The sequence below is a fragment of the Cnephaeus nilssonii genome (assembly GCF_951640355.1).
Source record: "Cnephaeus nilssonii genome assembly, chromosome: 5".
Classification (NCBI taxonomy): Eukaryota; Metazoa; Chordata; class Mammalia; order Chiroptera; family Vespertilionidae; genus Cnephaeus; species Cnephaeus nilssonii.
This window is the reverse complement of record NC_137076.1, coordinates 83,727,775-83,749,303: the sequence shown is the minus strand read 5'-3', so window position 1 is coordinate 83,749,303 and position 21,529 is coordinate 83,727,775. Positions and strand designations below refer to the sequence as shown.

At 40.1% G+C, this 21,529-nt stretch overlaps 1 protein-coding gene across 5 annotated transcripts in view; it reads right to left on the bottom strand.

Annotated features, from left to right (window-relative positions):
• Positions 1 to 21,529, bottom strand: part of KCTD16 (potassium channel tetramerization domain containing 16) — a gene marked incomplete at its 3' end in the record, with an annotated part of 249,866 nt that overhangs the window by 216,410 nt on the left and 11,927 nt on the right. For 4 of the 5 annotated variants that reach the window (XM_079771289.1, XM_079771286.1, XM_079771288.1 and 1 more), the window contains one exon: positions 8,765 to 8,855. The exons of the other annotated variant lie outside the window; for it this stretch is intronic. The remainder of the gene's footprint in view (positions 1 to 8,764; positions 8,856 to 21,529) is intronic. 5 annotated transcript variants of the gene reach the window in all.

The window sequence follows — 21,529 nt, the reverse complement described above, 5'->3', positions numbered from 1 at the left end:
CATTTCTTTTCTTTTTTTAACTCACCTGAAGATATGTTTTATTGATTTGTTTTTGAGAGAGAGAGAGAAATGTCCATGTGAGATAGAAATATCGATCAGTTGGCTCCCATATGCGCCCTGACAGGAGATCGATCCCACAACCTGGATATGTGCCCTGACTGGGACTGGGAATTGAACCACAACCTTTTGGTATAGGGGATGAGACTCCAACCAACTGAGCCACTCAGCCAGTGCCGGACTCTATTTCTTAAAATAAATTTCCAATAAGGAAAAAAATGGAATGTAGTTGCCCAACTATCAAACAATTGGTTCTAGCAAATACAATGCAATATTTCAAGAACAGTTAGAAAAAAGAAGAGATATACCCTGCTTCCTTTACAGATGTTCTGCTAGCAGCCTGCTAACCACGTTGTATTATTCACCACACTAGAGGCCTGGTGCACAAAATTCATACACTCGGGGGGGGGGGGGCGTGTGGGAGGGAGTCGTCCCTCAGCCTGGATTGCGAGAGGGCGCAGGCCAGGCCAAGGGACCTCACCAATGCACGATTGGGGCTGGGACTGTAACCATGAGAGGGCTCCAAGGCATGTCCAGACCATCTAGCTCAGTCCCAATTGGCCGAACCCCAGCAGCAAGCTAACTTACCGGATGGAGTATCTGCCTCCTGGTGGTCAGTGCATGTCATAGCGAGTAGTTGAGAGGCCTTAGCATATGATTAGCATATTACGCATTGATTGGTTGAATGGCCAACCAGACCATTGGACACTTAGCATAGTAAGCTTTTATTTTATAGGATGATGCTGTTACATACACTGTAATGTACATGTTGGGATAGTCCTCATTATGTTTGCTAGATTATGGTATATGTCTCTTGATAAAGGAGTAGTGTAACTTGTAGGGCTGTAATTGTCACTCTTTTATCTCCTACCTATGAAACCCATTTTTCAAGTGGCATCTTTGTCATTCCAAAATATGCAAGCAGTATCAAATCAGAATAAGCTTAGGTGTTAAGTTAAAAAACACTCATTTATTTTTAAAAATTCAGTCAAATTTTGTAATAATATGTAAGTGGTCTCTAGAGTGCATTTTGATTTTTTCCCCAAATAGTTGTATGCATAAATGGAATTGGTTGAACCCCAGAAGCAACTTGCAGGAAATAGTTTTTAAAATCCTGGTTGTAATGAAAAGTAGCAGGTTTTAGAATCGGGCAGAGCAAGGTTTGAAAGAGGTACCTACCAGCTGTATGATCTCGAGCTAATCTCTTTATCTCTCTGAGGATTGTCTCCTCATATATATATTATTAGAAATAAAAATATCCACTTTGCTGGATTGATGTAAGGATTAGCAATAATGCTCTGTGGAAGTGCTTGGCCCACAGCACATGTTCAGTAAGTAATGGGCAATGTGATTATATTTATGTTTGGCTCGATCACCTCCTCTGTCCCTCTTCCTCTCCTCTCAGCCCATTCCCCATGGGGTTTTGTGAATGAGTGGATGGAAGGGCAGGTACCATATTACTCATTCATGCTGGTGATGAGATGTCCTTTTTCTGAAAGTCTGCTTCTCCCTTCTGGGAGGGGGATAGGGGAAAGGGAAGGGATACTGGGAACGCTGAGCACATTTGTCCTTGGAGATAGATAATTAGTTCATTTAAAAGCATATTCTCCTGCCTTAGATGCTACCTATACCTTTCAAAGATGAGTGGAAGAAAGTGAATGAACAGGCTGACTCATTCAAAATATTTCACATCGTTTTGCAGTGATTCAGCACAATCACTTGGTGTAGTGATTACAGAGACATTTTTCACAACTAATTCCTCACATGTCATACTTGTAGGTTGAGATGAATATTACCCATGGCATCTGCACATGAGGAATAGCAGGAGAGAGAAGGGCAGAGACCAGATAACAAGTGGAAAGACTTAGCTCAAGGGACAAAATTGAACTGTTTTACCAGTGGACTCAAGAAGTCAAAGCTGGGAATTTCAGGTATGCTCTGAATATCTGGTATTCGGATACCTTTTTCTCTTGCCTTTGGAGTTATTTGCAAGAAATCTATGGAACAGGAATTGTTTTTCACTCAATTTAGCATCTCAGGTAGTACAAGTCCTGGCATCTGGAAAGAGCTCAATAAATGTTTGTTGAATTTAATTGCAGGAGCAAGAGAGTATCCTCAGAATTGCCCAAAAAAACCAATATGCTAAGAAGCTGACAGGGTCATGTCAGAACGTGCTGTTGTTCAAAAATACATGGTAGCTGATTTCAGTTTATTCTCAAAACATGAAGTTCTTCTTGCTGGCTGGGACCTTTTCATTTGGTCAGGTCCCCAAGAAATGACCTGACTGCAAAAATCAGCCTTTCTTAAATCACCGCTGCAGAGAGGTCATTCGGGTACCCAGTGTGGAGTCTAACTGGGATGGAAAAATGAAAGACCCTTTAAACTTTAAAGTTTAAAGGAACATCCTTGGAAGAGTAAGGAATAAAAAAGTTTCATATTTCACTGACACCAGTTTCTTAAAACACCCACATCTGTGTCTGTGGTCAAACATAAACTAAATTAATAAAATTAACAAATAAAACTAATTCTGCCAGACATTTTCATATACATTATCTCTTTTAATTCCCACAACAATCCTCAACTGTTGGCACTGTGGGGAGAATAAAAAATCCTCCAAAGGTTAAGTAATCAATAACAGGTTACTTACTGTTGTAATTAACCCAGCCTGTCTAATCTCAAGTCCCCCTTGTAACTACATGAACCTTCTTCAGCAATATAGTTCCATTTATTAAATTTCCTCAATAGGTCCCCAATATTTGGATTTAGCACCACACAGAGCCAGAGTAACAACACATTCCTAGCATAGATCACCACTGTATCCCCAATCCTAGTTCAGTGCCTGGCCCAGAGAAAGTACTCCATAAGTATTGTCAAAGGGTTGTTAGAACAAACAAGTGAATGAATGAATGAGTGAATGAACAAACAAACAAGCCACCAGTTTGGACAAGGATATGGAGAAATTTTAACTGGATATAGGAAGAGTCTGATCTCGTGTGGCATGTCTAATTTTCTTTTCTCCTGAAATGTTTGTTCCAAATAGGAGAATGATTTCAAAGATAAAAAAGATTCCAAAGATGAAGAAAAAGTTTATAATCACAGAATTAGGCCTTTATGAATCCAAAAGGATGAGTAATTAATTTATATGTTTTATGTTCCAGAGTTTAGAAGCTCTTAGTAATCAACCTCTTTGGGATAAGACTCTCTAGGAACAATAAAACCCTAGGTGGTTTTTTTTTTTAAGTTCTTAGATGCTGAAGAAAATATTAGTTACTTAAATAATATCTTGCCAAGGCACCAAGCAATTCTAATCCAGCAATTTTATGCATCAGTCACTCTGCATCCTTTCCAAAAAGTGTGTGTGGAGTGGGGTGTGGGGTTGGAAAGCCTGGCAATGATTGACCAGACACACCTACAGGGCACAGACTTAAGGGGCCAATGCACACAATTCAAATGTGACTTGAGAAACATCACTCTTTTGCTGTATAATGCAGATTTGCACAGCTTCTGCCAAGGAAATTGCATGTTACCTTTATAGACAATGATCTGAGCCTCAAGCACATCTTGCAATTATAATGTGTGATTCAGGGGCTGCCAAAGGATATCAGGCAATTGTTTGAAATGGAGCCAGTGTCTCATATCTTCCTAATAAACCTGATTGCCATTCATTAGGGAAATGATGACACCGCCCCTCCCAACCCCCCAAAAGATTTATGTATCTCATAGAAACAGGATTCAACCTTGTATCACTTGACCAGCCCCTGGAATTTTTCATATACTTAAATAAGATCTTGAGGGTAGTTACATACATCTATGTTGTCAAAGTGCCATTATACTGGACACAGAGGCTAAGATTACCCTTAGATAGAATATTAAATAAAATCAAGACAAAAAATTATATAGATGGACTAAGGATGGAGAAGTGCTGGATTTCTTATGTGCACAGAGAGTAAGCAAGTGCACTCTAAATTTTTACTGCCATTTTGCCCAAGGACATTTATGCCAATAAGTAGAAGGAAAGAAAGATAAAGTCACTACCCACTGAATGTGATCAATGAAGTCCATGTGGAAAACATCAGCTCTTCACAAGAATAACATCTCCCTCCTAAAAGTTCACCTGCAGAGTTACTGGCTCATCAGGTCAACTGAGTCCTTCCCCAATTACTAACAACAACTAAGGTTGCTGGAGCCCAATAAAGAAGCTTTGAGCTCCTTTAAAACACCTCTTCTGTTCCATGTCTCCTATCATCATTTATTTACTCAAATATTTACAAATCTATTTGTACAAGAACTATGTTAACTGTAGATAATACAATGATAAATCATATAGGAGACTTATCCTCAACAAGTTGATAATCCAGCAAGCAGAACAGAGGAAAACACTCACTCTGTGTCCACACTTGGACTAGGTAAGTGATGCACAGAAGAAAGTGGTGACTGCTGCTAAGAGAAGTGGAAAAGGGAGATGAACCAAGATGGCAGCATAGGTAACTGCCTGTACTCACCGCCTCCCACAACTACATCAAAATTACAACTAAAATACAGAATAGCATCATCCAGAACTTCCAGAAAGCTTGCTTAATGGAAGTCCTACAAATACAGAAGTAAAGAAGAAAGCACACTGAGACTGGTAGGAGGCGTAGAGGCACAGAATGGAGGGAGATCATCTCTGCAGATGCTGCCTGTGAGGAGCAAGGGGTCTCAGACCCACACCAGAAGCATGGCCCAAGATCCCAGAGCTGGGAAGAGAAGTTCCCATAACTATGGGCTGTAAAAACCAGTGCAGATTGGGGCTCAGTGACACAGAGGCTGCTGGAGACCCAGCTCTTCCTCTTACAAGGTTGGTGCATGAACTGAATTTACAAGGTCCCGCTTCCTCCTGCTTCCTCTGAGCTCCAGAACCAGGGCTAGCCTTTGGGGGACACAGACACATATGAGGAGGAACTGGAATAGTCTGGCATCAAGGCAGGAACTTGGGGTCGGTTTTCTCCCAGACAGAGGTGCTGGCAGGGATCATTGTTCCTATGCTGGGACCTCCAGGTCACAGGGCTGACTGGCAGCCATTTCTGTTTGCTCCACCCTGGTGATTCCCTAAAATCCCGCCTCATCCAATGTACAACCCCACCCAAGCTGTGTGCAGAGGCTTTTGCATATGAACGGCCTGTCCTTGCTCAGGCTAAAATCAAACTAGCTGCAGCTGGGTCAGGGATCCCCAAACCTATCAATAAAAGTCCCAAGACCTGGCACCAGCACCAGCCTGCCTTGCTTCATAGCTGGGCCTCACCTGCGCACTTCCAAACCCCATACAAAGAGGAGTAATCTGAAGAACTGTTTGTAGCTCCTGCTAGGTGGACCCAAGGAGTGGCTGACTTTGCACCTCCCTGGAGACCCAAGAGCCAGTGTACCCAGTGGTCAGTGTCAGACCATACCAGATATAACTCTTCACATCCATAAGAGACACACTCAAGGGGCAGACTCAGTGAGCACCAAAGCCCCACGGAAGCAAGTCCTGCTCCATAAGGGTGTCTCCTGCACAGCAGCTCTCCCACTGTAGTTGCAGCTGATCCTCATAGCCAATTGGCCTGGAGGTCAATTCCTCCCAGTGAAGCCAACAGCAATCAAGTCTCAACTACAACAAGACTGTGCTCACAGCCCACAAAGGGGTACACATAGAGTGCCCAGCTCAGGTGACTGGGGAGGCTGAGCCACTGTGCCCTATAGGACACCTACTACACAGGGCCATTCTGCCATCTCAAGGAGACATAGCAGCTCTACCCAATATATAAAAACAAACATAGGGAAGCGACCAAAATGCAGAGACAAAGAAACATGTCACAAATTAAAGAAATAGAAGAAAGCAAACTATTAAGTATAAGATTTAAAAACCACATTTATAAGGTTACTGGAGAATCTTCTAGAAACATCATGAGACTTTCAAGGATCTTAGTGAGAGTGCCAAAAAAAAAAAAAGAAAGAAAGAAAATGGAAAAGGACCAGTCATAAATTAAGCATACACTGACTGAAATAAAGAATAATATACAGTCCTGACAGGTTTGGCTCATTAGATAGAGTGTTGGCCTGCAAACTGAAGGGTCCCATGTTTGATTCTGGTCAAGGGCACGTGCCTGGGTTGTGGGCTCAATCCCCAGTAGGCGACGTGCGGGAGGCAGCCAATCCATGATTCTCATTGTGGATGTTTCTATCTCTCTCTTCCTCTTCCTTCCTCTCTGAAATCAATAAAAATATATATTTTTTAAAAAGAATAATATACAGCCGAATCCGGTTTGGCTCAGTGGATAGAGCATCGGCCTGCGGACTCAAGGGTCCCAGGTTCGATTCCGGTCAAGGGCATGTACCTTGGTTGCGGGCACATCCCCAGTAGGGGGTGTGCAAGAGGCAGCTGATCGATGTTTCTCTCTCATCGATGTTTCTAACTCTCTATTCCTCTCTCTTCCTCTCTGTAAAAAATCAATAAAATATATTTAAAAAAAGAATAATATACAGGGATGCAACAGTAGAATAGAGGATTCTAAGACTCAAATCAACAATTTGAAATATGAGGAAGCAAAAAATACCCAACCAGAAGAGCAAAAAGAAAAAAGAATCCAAAAATATGAATATAGTGTAAGGAATCGCTGGGACAACTTCAAGTGTACCAACATTCGCATTATGGGGATGCCAGAAGAAGAGAAGATACTGAAAACCTATTTGAAGAAATAAAGACAGAAAACTTCCCCTACCTGGTGAAAGAAATAGACTTACAAGTCCAGGAGGCACAGAGAGTCCCAAGCAAGAAGAACCCAAAGAGGACCACATCATGACACATCATAATTAAAATGCCAAGTGCTAAAGACAGAGAGAGAATATTAAAAGCAGCAAGAGAAAAGCAGTTACTTATCTACAAGAAAATGCCCATATGAATGTCAGCTGATTTCTCAACATAAACTATGCAGGTTAGAAGGGAGTAGCAAGAAATATTCAAAGTGATGAATAGCAAGGACCTACAACCAAGATTACTCTACCCAGCAAAGCTATCATCCAGAATTGAAGGTCAGATAAAGAGCTTCACAGGCAAGAAAAAGCTAAAGGAGTTCATCACCGCCAAACCAGTATTATATGAAATGTTGAAGGGTATTCTTTAAGAAGAGGAAGAAGAAGAAAATGATAAAAAATATGAACAACAAAATGGCAACAAATACATACATATCAACAACTGAATCTAAAAATCAAAATAAACAAGTAAGAAATTTAATGAACAGAATAAACTGATAAATAAAATAAAATCAGAGGCATGGAAATGAAACAGACTGATGATTGTCAGAGGGAAGGGGTGGGAGGCAGGAAAAGATTAAACAAAGATCATATATGCATATATGCATTACCTATGGACACAGATAGGGCTGCAAAGGCCTGGGACAGGGCGGGAACCCGGGGGAGGGGGGGCAATGAGGGGAAAAAAGTATTTGCAATACTGTCAATAATAAAGATTTTTTAAAAAAATATTTTAAATAAATGAATAAGAAGAGAGAGAGAGAAGTAGAAAAGATGTTATGAGAGAGACATGCAGCTAACCAAAATGACATCCTTATTTTAAAAGTTGAAGAAACATCATGCCTAGCACAAAGTTCCCATTAATAAATTATTGAAGGATCAAAGAAAGTGCCACCATGCATCACCACACATTTACTGGACATGAAGTCAGGCACTTACTTGGAGTTCATTTAGAACTGCCCCAAACTGAGCTGACTCATTAGAGTTCTATTGGCTTCAGAAATATTTTATAGGTCTATATAAATGTAAGCCCATTGCAGTACTAGTTCATGTAGCTAATTTATATTGGGCTCCCAGCCAATGAGAACTAAGAGCCATTTGCCTGGCCCATCCCAATCATTAATTTATTCTACCAGGTTCCTCTTTCTGCCATTACTTGTATGCCAGTGAACATGTTGGTTCAAGATGGCTGCTCAATTATAACGCTGAGGATTCTACAAAAGAACCAGGAAGATTCTGGATGGCAGCAAACAACCTTCACTGCAATAGCTGCTAAGCCTCCAGGAGAGAGAAACCCCTAAGGGCAGATTCTGGTTGCCTGATAGAAATCCTTTACTGGAAGGTCAGCATAAGACTTGCTGCAGCCCAGAAAGATGGACCAACAACAATATGAAGAATAAATAGAAGAAATCTATGGCCAGAAGCATATCACAACTTCAGAAGACTGGAAGAGAAAGAAAGATAATTGCCAAAATATGACATCAGTAGCATATCCGCCAGGCATTATGGTGTACTAATCCTTATAGCACCAATTTAGCTAATATGATCATTTCCAGGAACAAGTTCCCACAATAAAAGGGGAATGCCTATAATTTAAGGCTGGGGGTGGATGTGGAAGAGGATCCGAAACTTTTCTATTTCAGATGCCCTAAGAGCCCTGAAATTAAGGCTATCCTGAGGATTTAGGAAAGTTGACTTTCTTAAAGTAATAGCAGCTCTTTAAGGCAATTGTGTAACACAGAGGAGCACTAATAAAAGAACCAGTTACTTTTATTCAGCACGAAAGGACAACCTTATGAGTAATTGTAGTCACTCTTCATTATTACTAATAAAGTTTGACTGATTTATTAACATCATATCCACAACATTGAAATGGAAATGGAAAGAAACATACACTGAAATACTGAAACAAAATTCAAGTACTAGAAATTATTATTACCTGTGTAGGGAAGCATTAGGGCATCATGGTGAAAAGTGTGCACTTTGGGATGGGCAGTTCGGGGCTGAATCCCAACTCCATCATTTACCACCTGGGAAAGTTACATTACGTTACATTACATTACATTACATTACATTACATTACATTACATTACATTACATTACTTTCCAGACACAGTTTCTCATCCACAAAACAGGTAATAATTGTAGTTCTTTACAGAAATTTGGTGAGAACTAAATAATAAAATACATATTGAATGCTTAGTTCATTACTAAGTCCACAGTGAGTGTTCAACAAATGTAGCTTTTTGTTTTTGGGTTGTTGTTTTTGTTTGTTTGTTTGTTTGTTTTTTATTAATACTCACCTGAGCATATTTTTCCATTGATCTTTTTTAGAAAGAGTGGGAGAGAGAGGGAAAAACAGAGAAACATCAATGTGAGAGAAACACATTGATTAGTTGCCTCCTACATGTGCCTCGACCAGGATCTGGACTGGGGAGGAGTCTGCAATCAAGGTACATGCCCTTAACCAGAATCGAACCTGGGACACTCTGGTCCACAGCCCGACGCTCTATCTAATGAGCCAAAATGGCTAGGGCTGTAGTTATATATATATATATACATATATTGATTTTAGAAAGGAAGGGAGAGGGAGAGATAGATAGAAACATCAATAATGAGAGAGAATCATTGATTGGCAGCCTCCTGCATGTCCCCCACTGGGGATCGAGCCCACAACCTGGGCATGTGCCCTGACATGACCAGGAATCAAACTGTGACCTTCCAGTTCATAGGTCAATGCTCAACCACTGAGCCATGCTGGCAGGGCAAAATGTCGTTTTTGTAATGCATTTTTTCCAAAACCACTTTAGATTATTTGTTCCCTAAATCAAAGGTAAAGCTTCATCATTAACCTTAGCCAATCCTCACTCTGGACCCCTTACAGATTATGGGAAGGAAGCAGAGAAGTTATACAGATTCCCTTTGAGATGCAGAGCTTCCCAATGAGAGATGTTCTGGGCAGGTCAAAGGGTACCATATGGCAGTGTTACCATATGTCTGGTCTGTATAACATATTCTCTACTTGGCAAATTGTCATGTTATCATCTCTGGCCCTATGAAGCTTTAGCCCTTGCTCCTCATTTGTTAGCTATCACTTATTCCAGCATGGTTTTTAGTACACAAGAATGTTTGGGCAAAAATCTGCACATTTTAAAAGTCCTCTTTTTCACTCTTTACATGCTGTCCCTTGTTGACTTGATTCAGTCTCAATGTAACAATTATGAAAATGACTCCAAAATCTAAATGTTTGGCCTTGGCCTCTTTCTGATTTCTATATACCTGTTAGGCATCTTCACATGGACTTACCAACATCTCACACTCAAGTCATTCAAGTCCAAAGCCAAATATACATTGGCCATTCCCATCCATTATATCCCATTTACTTTTCTCTGAGTTAATGGCATCACTGACATTTTTCTACTGTCTAGGTAAGAACCCATCATTTGACTTCTCCCTTTCCATTAGCTCCTGATATCTAATAATTAAATCAATCCACTTCATATCTACCAGAATTCATTCAGGTATCTCTTCTCTTCCATTTATATTTGTCCCACTCTTATTCTTTATATCTTTTACCCATATTCGTGTATGTAACAAGTAATTACCGAGCATTTACCATTAGCCAGATGTAAGCTCTACATGTTGGGGACCCAGAGATGAACAAGGTATACAAAAATCTTGCCCTCTTGCAACTTTCATTCTATGCAAGGAACACAGATTTTAAATAATTTTAAATAGTGACATGGGCTATGAATAAAAATAGAACTAGGTGGGATTGGGAAGACAAAGAGAAGAAGATGAGGTATGACAGACAGGTTGGGACTCTTTGAGGAAGGGATATGTAAGCTGAGGCAAGAAGCCAGCCATGTGAAATTCTGGGAGCAGAATGTTCTAGGCAGATGGAATAGCAAGAACAAAGGCTCAGATGTCTGAGGTCAGACTAAACTTGGCTTATTCAATGAACCAAAAAAGCCAGGGAGTTGGAGCCTAATGAGCAGACATGAGAGTGTAGGTCTGAGAAGCAGATAGAGTCCAAACTGCGTGGGGCCTCATGCACCGAGTAGGAGTGTAAATTTCATTCTAAAGTGTAAAGGTAAGTTATTAATACACTTAAAGTTATGTGATATGCTCTAGTTTACTTGTTTTTTAAAGTTGACTTTGTCTGCTGGGGAGAGAATGAATTGAAGGAGAGCAAGACTAGTTGTAGGGCAACCAGGGAGCATAACATTATAGTGATCCAAGATTAAGATGCTTAGGGGCTCAGACTAGGGTTAAGGGAGGATCAATGAGAAAAAAACTGGTAAGAATTTGGATGCATTGTGGAGGTACTAGTGACAGTATTACTATATGAATCTTCTAATGTTCTCCCTCCTGCTTTTTCATCTCAGTTCAACACAAAACTGATGTCACCCATCTCAATTCAACACAAAACTGATGTCACCCTTCTAAGGATGCCATCCTTTGCCCAGATATGTTATTTGGCTCCCCTGTTATGTATAGATTCGAAGCCCTATGCTATGTGGCCATAACTTATTTAAAGATACATACAGAAAAGGAGAAAAGAATAACAAAGCTGTTCAAAAGTTCTGAGATAAGTCATTTCACAGACAGTGCTATTCACAGAAAGTGGCACTGGCTTTTGATACGTGAAGAAACACCATTCACGGCTCTTTAACTGCTCCCAATCTGAGAGGTTCTGTCCTAAATGAAAAAGCCACAATGCATCAACCCACTGTTGATGCTTTAACATCCAAGGGAAGTTCTAGTAACTAGAAGAAATTAAGTAACTACTTAGACATATATAAAATAAAAAATTGGTTAATTTTTTATGATCCTTGACTTTATCCATTTTCTGAAATATAATATACAATTATAATGCAATTGAACTAATACCTCACAACAAAATTTACTGGTCAAGTTAACTATAAAAATGGAGAACTTGATAAAATAAAATCACATTGAATAAGTATATAATAATTATATAATTGCTTGTCTTTCTGCCTTAAGCAAGCATTTCTTGGAAATAGAAAATTCATCTCAGGATCATCAAACTAGACTTGAGAAGCACCAGTATTAATAATCAAGAGTAACAGAAGGGGGCAGTGTTATCACAGTCTCTTACTAGTACATAGACTTGATGCCCTGAAAGAGAAAAACAGAACTTTATGCAGAGTAACCCTGTTCATTTATGCAGGAGCAGGAAGTGAATTTAGTTTCATTGCTTTTTTCTTTTCACTTGTCAAGTCTCAACTCCCCAAACAAAGTTAGTAATAAGTTCCCTTTGATCTACCACCCAGATATTGAAGCAGGAATTTTAGGGAAATATAGGCAGGCTTAGGGATTTTTTAGAATTGGGGTCCATGGGAAAAAAACAGGGCCATGACTGGGAGAGGGTACATTTTAATAACACAAGGAAGCCAGGTGCAGTTACATCTCCGTAAGACAAGGAAGCAACAACAGGTATATTTCCATAAGACAAGGGAACTGGAAGTAGCCAAGAAAGGTCTATATTTGCAAAATAAAGAGAAGGAAGCCCTTCATTCAGATAGAAGAGAAGAAAGCCCAGAGGGGATAGGGGAACTCACAGGTCCCATGTGAGTTACTATAGTAACCAGTCTAAGGGAATAGTGACCAATCAGGGGATATCAAGGCACCAGGATCTGCAGCCTTTATAAGCCATAGGGAAAGGAAACTCAGTGGGACTCTTCCCCCTCCCTACATGGGAGTCAATTCTCTGGGACTCTTCCCTCTCCCCACGTGGGAGTCTGTACTTGTTCTTCAATAAAGCTCCACCTATGCTATACCACTTTCTGTCCGTGGATTCATTCTTCGATTCTGGTGGACAAAGAATCCGGGTTCCAATCCAAAAATTCTGTATCAATCTGTCCTGCCAACCCTTGTGAGAAAAAGACCCATTCTCACTGTGGTCTCAAGAAATACAAGCCCAGCTCTATGTTTACATTAGCTATTGTTTTTCTCTTCTGCAGAATGGATGGTGAAAGAAATTCACCTGTACTGACCATATGAGCAAAATGCTCTACATTTAACATATTTTCATCAGACGGGCCCTAATGGTATTTTGTACCATTAGAAAAGTAAATATACAGCTATATACCCAGAGACTTACTCAAAAACATTTGCTGAATGCTTGGTATATATAGAAGAACAGAAGGAAACAGTCCTAGCCCTCAAGACAATTTAATAGACAACTCTAGAGAGAGCTCTATGCAGAGAAAGGCTGGTAAACATCCCTAAAAGAGAGGTAAATATATTTAAAGGAACCTGATTAAGACCTCAGCTGGCTGTCTTCAGAGTTTACGGTAGAGGAATAGGAGAGAAGTTAGGGAAAATATCCCGACTAGACAATGTTGTAACTATACCTTGACGAACAGTAGAATCTTGAAAAATGGAAGCTAAGCTTTTGTGGAGATGGAAAAAATTCAGTTGACAATTTGGCTGGAGCCAAATGCACTGTGAAGGAAGAATGGGGGAGTTGCTGAGGAGTTAAAACTTAAATTGTAAACAATGAGTAGTTATTGAAAGCTTTTGAGCAGCCATTTCTACAAGATAATAGAAAGCTCATCCACCCTTCCCCCAGCTCTCACCTTTCTCACTTCTCAGAGAAGGGACCTACCACTCAATGATTTCCATCAATAGCCCTACTGAAGGGTATGGCTTTGACATTGAAGTTCTAATCATTTCAGTATTTAGAGCACTTTTGGAAAATATTTTTTTTCCCCTGCCCTAATCATGGAAGAAAGAGAAATAAAGGGGAAATCTGCTTTATGACCATTTGGCAAAATAAAGGAATGCATACATTTAATGCAAACCTTGAGTGGCAATCACTGAGGCTCCCCTACAATGGAGAGTGGGGATGCTTTATGAGTATTGCGGTGTGTGTGTCCATTCATTCATTTATTCAACAAATATTTGTTGAGCACATTCTATTTTCCAAGAACCATTCTAGGTATTAGGGATACATAGTGAACCCAAAAATAGCCAAAGCCCCTATCTTCATGGAGTTCATGTTCTAGACAAATAAGCATATCAGATGTTAGATGATGATAAGTACAAGTGTGAAAAATAAAGCAGGATGAGATGGATATCAATTACTATGTTGCAGGGGAGGGCAAAGGGAACAAGGAAGAGGTGGGTGAAATGTGTGTTCTTTAGTAGTTTAAGTTTAAAAGACTTTAAACTTCGGCAGGTGAACTACAATAAGGAAAGACATTCAACAGTCAATAGTAATGATAATACATACAATAATAGGTACTGTCTATTATCTATAGTGACTGCTGTGCTAAGCATTATATATTTATTCGTAACAATAAACCAAAAATGTTAGTAGTGCAAATGAAATTGAAGATAAGGAAGGGAGGGCGGAAGGGAGAGAAAAAGAGGAAGGAAGGAAGGAAGGAAGGAAGGAAGGAAGGAAGGAAGGAAGGAAGGAAGGAAGGAAGGAAGGAAGGGAGGGAGGGAGGGAGGAAGAGAGGGAAGAGGGGAAAATAAAGAAGAGAAAAAAGAAAGAGCAGGAAACAAAGGCTTAGGTAAGTAGCATGGATTTGAATGCAGACAGTCTGACTCCAAAGCCTGCACTCTTAACCAGACCCTGGATTGGGGTACAGAGATAAATAAGTCATGTACTCTGTCTTGGAATTACTCACAGTCTAGTAAGAGAAACAGACTTATAAACAAACAATTCCAGTACAGTGATAGGAGCTATAATTGAGGTATAATAGAGTTAAGAAGACACAGAGGAAAGAGTGACTAAGTGCCTGACAGACATCTTCCTTTGTGTTTATGTAATTCATTATTCTCTCTGGGCCTGTTTACCCACAACAATCTGCAATACCTTCCAAAGCTTCTTTCCGGTGGATTTCCCCAGTCTCTCTAACAGGTTGTGGTTAGTGAGCCTCATCCTGCATGCAATAAGTAGCTCTGATACAAGGGCCTCATCAAGTATTTAGAGTTATTCCAGAGAAGGAAGAAAAATAGCAGATAGCAATCTACCTTAACTACCCTCAGAAAAGGGTGAGGAATGTGACAACCAGGTGAATTAAAATGAAGTGACTGTACCATATTATTTTCAAATATGTTTTTATTGATTTCAGAGAGTGGAAGGGAGAGGGAGAGGGAGAGAGAGAAAGAAACATCAATGATGAGAATCATTGATTGGCTGCCTCCTGCATGCTTCCAACTGGGGACCGAATCTGCAACCTGGGCATGTGCCCTGACCAGGAATCAAACCATGAACCTCCTGGTTCATGGGTCAACACTCAACTACTGAGCTAAACTAAGCAGGCAACTGTACCATATTAAATTGAATGAGAAAGGGGAGAAGATTCTGGCAGCCCACCTGAAAGAAACCAAGGCCATCCTGACTTGTGCAGGTGGCTGACAACACAGTCACTCAGTCAGGAAAACTGTATTCCATGAAGTTAATTACCTAGCATAATTTGCTTCAAATGTCCAGTACTTAACCTAGATCATGCATGGACTTCACCAAATTTCTGAATCCCCTGAAATTGTGTGTGAAACTCTACGTATCTGTTGTGCATTTTCTAGAGATTCCACAATTAATGCAAAATTTAAAATAAATAATATGTGTTCCCAAGTAGGATAAGAACTATGTAGAAAATACTATGAGAGCTGTTATTCCAATAGATTTTAGTACAATATAGTCTGGAACAATTTAGAAGGTCCAAAAAGTCTAAGTGAATGCTTTAATACCATTGTTATTTCTCCAAATGCCTGAAAATAAGCAGTACCACCAGGTATAAAGAACATCTGAGCATAAAGCCTTGACAGGACTTCGGGGCTTGTCTTTGATTATGTTGTGTATAGCTGACCTCTTATTTTCCTACTAGAGGCCCGGTGCACAAAATTCTGCACTGGGGAGGGAAGGGGACCCTCAGCCCGGCCTGCACCCTCTCGCAGTCTGGGAGCCCTCTGGGGATGTCCGACTGATGGCTTAGGCCCACAGGGAGTGGGCCTAAACAGGCAGTCAGACATCCTTAGCGCTGCTGCAGAGGCAGGAAAGGCTCCCGCCACTGTAGCTGCACTCGCCAGCCGTGAGCCCAGCTTCTGGCTGAGTGGCACTTCCCCTGTGGGAGCGCACTGACCACCAGGGGGCAGCTCCTGTGTTGAGCATCTGCCCCCTGCTGGTCAGTGCACATCATAGCGACTGGTCTATTTGCATATTAGCCTTTTATTAGATAGGATTGGCACTTCTGCATAGAAGGATTAGCTCTTCAAGGCTATAGTTCAGTATTGGTTCTCAATACTGTGTATGTGTGTGTGTATATGTGAGGGATGGGGGATGAATATTTGATTGGAAAGGACAGTATCACATCATCAAGCTGCATACATTCTCCCACCCATCCCTTCTCCACCCCACCCCTATTGCAATCCTTTGTGATGTTGCCTGATGACATATTAGCCAGAGGTTAAAATGTCTTACCTAATAACCATTGACCTGGCCACTTTGGGTTAAGTATCCTTTAGAGATTAAGAAAGAGTTTAGGACCAGAAAGCTCACCTCCCAATGTATAACTCTAAAGTCCACCAAAAACTGAACTCTTAGAACTGACTATATTCTCATGGACCTTCTATTGAAAGGAGTAAGAAAAAAGTAAATCTAAGATGAGAATTTGGTCTTGATTATTCTCGATTGCTAGATAACAGTAAGTCTGGGAGTAATCCAAGGCAAATATCATTAGTTTTCAGAAGCACCAAAGGGAAATTTACAGGGAAGGATCACATCAATAGGAAAACCCAGATGAAATCTTAAAGTTTGGACAAGTTCATTATCAACCAAAACATTTGGCTAATGTCTTCATGTCAATGCAGCCTTGCTGTTGTGACAAGGAGCAAGAAAGCTACAACAGCTGCAGATGATCAGAGGTTCGCCTACCCTAGTGAAAAATGGCTCCAGATACATAATTTCTCAGTTCAGTAGAATGCATAAGCTAGACTCAGAGGGAAGACTCCTATCTACTACACCAACCACAGCCACTGTGGGTGGGGATGGAAGGGTGTTGACTGAAGCAGGCTTGTACAATATCTTTTTATGGAATCACAGCCTGAGGTCAAATAGCTGCTGGCAAAAATATAATAAACAGGGTGACCAGTTCTCAATAAATAGCCTCCTCCCTCACACATTCAGCCCAACTTAGAGACATGTGGAAACTGTAAGAGTTTTTATATATTACACAAGAACTTTTACAGAGGATTTAATTAATAACCAGACTTGGGCTACATAAAGCAATTCACAGATCAACTGCCAAAGATGAAATTCAATAAACAAATAAGCAATTAAAAAGTCTAACTCTTGCTACCCTCGGGTTATCAATGACTCAGTAAAGACATTTCTTTTCACATCTTTATCTATGTTCTATCAACCAAATTTATATCTGAAGGGAAGGAGAAACATAAGGGCTATTGTATTAAACATAAGGATAAAAAAAACATCCCTTTTTATCTCTGCCTCCTTCCAATTCATTAACAAGAACTGCCATTTTCTGCAATTTTTATCACTAATTAAAGTATGATGATTCTAGAAGGAAATTTTTTAGATCTTACCTTAATCATTTTTTCAAGATATTAAGACATTAACATACCTTTAGTATATTGCCTTTGATGCTTTGTTTATTCAGAGTGCCTTCAAGAGAAAAGGTGGACACTGAAGAGAGTGTGGTGCTTGCTTTAGCAAATTAGTTAAAAACTGCTTTTACTTCCTTTTAGCAGGTGAAAAAGTTTTGAGATACACTTTACAACTATGATATTTTTAACTGAAAAACTAGAATGCTACAAAGTTCTTCTAAATACAATAGTCAATGCTTATGATTGATTATGAATAGTTCTACTTATAACATGGATAATTTTTTAAAACTTTAATCACATTCCTTTAGACTCTAACTGGGACTGTCAGCCATTCTTTTTTTTTTAATTTATACTTTTTTTAAAAAGTTTTTGATGTTTTTATTGGTTTCAGAGAGAGAGAAACCTCAATGATGAGAGAAAATCATGGATTGGCTGCCTCCTGCACACCCCCTATTGGAGATTGAACCCACAACCAGAGCATGTGCCCTGAACTGGAATCAAACCATAACTCCTGGTTCATGGGTCATCACTCAACCACTGAACTGCATCAGCTGGACCCATTCTTTAAAAAAAAAAAAAAAAACTATTAGTGTCTAGAGCAGTGGTTCTCAACTTTTCTAATGCCGTGACCCTTTAATACAGTTCCTCATGTTGTGGTGACCCCCAACCATAAATTTATTTTTGTTGCTACTTCATAACTGTAATTTTGCTACTGTTATGAATCGTAATGTAAATATCTGTGTTTTCCAATGGTCTTAGGCGACCCCTATGAAAGGGGTCGCGACCCACAGGTTGAGAACCGCTAGCAGGGTCGCCTAAGACCATCGGAAAACACAGATATTTACATTACGATTCATAACGGTAGCAAAATTACACTTTTGAAATAGCAACAAAAATAATTTTATGGTTGGGGGTCACCACAACATGAGGAACTGTATTAAAGGGTCGCGGCATTAGAAAGGTTGAGAACCACTGGTCTAGAGGATTAAAAGTAATGGCAGAGTAAGTGGATACTGCATAGATATGCTCCCAGGAACAAACTGGAATTACAACTAAAATACACGGAAATAATCAACTGAAAATTTGCAGGAAAGAACCCTGATATTTGAGGACTGAAAGTGGAGACCACATAGAGATTGGTAGGAGGAATGGAGGCACGAAAGGGCTGGCTGGGCACCCACAGATAGCAACTGAAGTCCCAGAGAGATATCTCAGCTGTGGGGGGTTGCCCCTGAGAACTCTGGGATCTAATCCGCAAGCTGGGCCCCCCAGCAGAGAGAAACAAAACTGAGAAGGGTAACCACACAACATCTGGCTGTGAAAAGCAGTGGGGTACTGTCTGCCAGGGAATGACAGCTAAAAATTCAGGCATCCTCTTAAAAGGCCAAAGCACAAAATTTCCTGTAGAGCCACCCACCTTGTGTTCTGGCATAGGGAGGGCAAAGTGGACTGGAGCTTTGAGCACAGAAGCCAGGACTGGGGACTCAGGGGGATAGAGCTCAGAAGGCAGACACCCCAAGCTTCCTGGGCTGAGACATTCCCTCAGGAAGAGGAGGATGTCTTTCCCACATAGACATCTTCCCTGCCTGGGGAAGACAGTTGACACACCCTATTGGTAAACACCTAGCCCTGAGGCCACTTAAGAGATTAAAAGTAACAGTTAGCCTCCAGGCAGAAGCAACTGCCCCACCCTGTTAAAAAAAATCTCAGCACACCTAAGGATGATTGCCTGGGGGCAATTAAAATCAGAATCCTATCAGTCTGTAGGCAGAGGCTGTCTCTGGAGGCTTTGAGTCTTTGCCTGATCTATAGTCAGAAACAGCCTTTAACACTGTCCTGCACCAGAGATTGAGAGGTGTAGAGGATCTACCTAATATATAGTCACAAACGCAAACAAACAGCCAAAAGGAGGAGACAAAGAAACAACCCCAAATGAAAGAACTAGAGAATTCTCCAGAAGAAGAGATAAATGAAGCAGAGATAAGAAATTTATCTGAAACAGAGTTCAGAATAATGATGGTAAAGATGCTCAACAGCATGAAAAAAAGATATAGTAACTACGACAAAAGAACGGTCTGAGATAAAGAAGGACATAACACAAATAAAGAACACATTGGAAGGAATACACAGCAGATTAGGGGAAACTGAGGATCAAATCAGTGAATTAGAAGACAGGGTTGAAAATATCACTCAATCAGAGAAACAAAAAGAAAAAACAATTAAAAAACAGGAGGACAGCTTAAGGGAGCCGTGGGACAATGTGAAATATAACAATATTAGAATAGTGGGTGTGCCAGAAGAGGCAGAAAGGGAGAAATGCATAGAGAAGGTGTTTGAAGAAATAATGGTAGAAAACTTCCCTAACCTGGTAAAAGAAAAAGTCACACAAGTTCAGGAGGCACAGAGGACCCCAAATAAGAAGAACCCAAACAGATCCATGCCCAGACACATCATAATTAAAAGGCCAAAAGTTAAAGACAAAAAAAGAATCTTAAAGGCAGCAAGAGAAAAAAACACACAAAACCTGTTACCTACAAAAGAGTTCCCATAAAGCTGACATCTGATTTCTCATCAGAAATTCTACCGGCCAGAAGGGAATGGCATGAAGTACTCAAGGTAATGGAAAGCAAGGATCTGAGACCAAGATTACTGTATCCAACAAGGCTATCATTCAAAATAGATGGTCAAATAAAGAGCTTCCCAGACCAAAAAAAAAAAAGGCTAAAGAGTTCATCACCATCAATCCAGCATTACAAGAAATGCTAAAGGGATTGTTGTAAGGGATTGTTGAGAAGAAGGAACAGAGAGAGAAACCTAGCCATACATAATTAAAAAGGCTATTAAATAAGTACCTCTCAATAATAACTCTAAATGTAAATGGATTAAATGCTCCAATCAAAAGGTGTAGGGTAGCTGAATGGATACAAAACCATGACCCAACTATATGCTGTCTACAAGAGACCCACCTCAAAACAAAAGACACACACAGGATGAAAGTGAAGGGATGGAAAAATATTTTTCATGCAAATGGAAAAGAAAAAAAAAGCTGGAGTAGCAATACTCATATCCAACAAAATAGACTTTAAAATGAAGGCCATCACAAGAGACAACAAAGGTCACTGCATCTTACTAAAGGGATTGATCCAACAAGAGGATATAATCCTGGTAAACATATATGTACCCAATATAGGAGCACCTAAATATATTAAAAAAACTTCTAGAGAACTTTAATGGTGAGAACAATACAGTCATGATAGGGGACTTTTTAACACCCCTCTGACTACACTGGATAGATCTTCCAGACAAAAACTTAACAAGGAAACAGAGACTCTAAAGAACACACAGGATCAGATGGATTTAATTGACATTTATAGAAAATATTACCCTAACACAGCAGCATATACATTCTTCTCAAATGCACATGGATCATTCACAAAGATAGACCACATGTTAGGACACCAAACAAGTCTCTACAAGTTCAAGAAGATTGAAATCATATCAAGCATCATCTCAGATCACAGTGGAATGAAATTTGAAATCAACTACAGTAAAAACACCCAAAAACATTCAAACACATGGAGGCTAAATAGCATGTTATTAAACAACTACAGGCCTGGTGCATGAAATTCGTGCATGGGTAGGGTACCTAGACCTGGCTGGTGATCAGTGCCAATCACGGCCTTCCAACTGCCAACTGGGGCCTTCCTTTTGACTGCCAGCTGCCAGCCGGGGCCTTCCTTTGTTCCACGCCGACCCCTGGTGGTCACTGCACATCATAGCGAGTGATCAAACTCCTGGTCTCCCAGTTGAACTCCCGTGGGGATAAATTTGCATATTAGCCTTTTATATATATATAGATAGATAGATGACGGGGTTACCAACAAAATCAAGAAATAAATCAAAAACTTCCTGGAAATAAGGGAAAATGAACACACAACAACCCAAAATCTCTGGGACACAGCAAAAGCAGTCCTAAAAGGGAAATTCATGGCTATAGGCATACCTCAAAAAACAAGAAAAATCAGCAATAAACTATTTAACCCTACAACGTAAAGAACTAGAAAGAGAACAACAAGAAACGCCAAGAGTAAGTAAGAGGAAG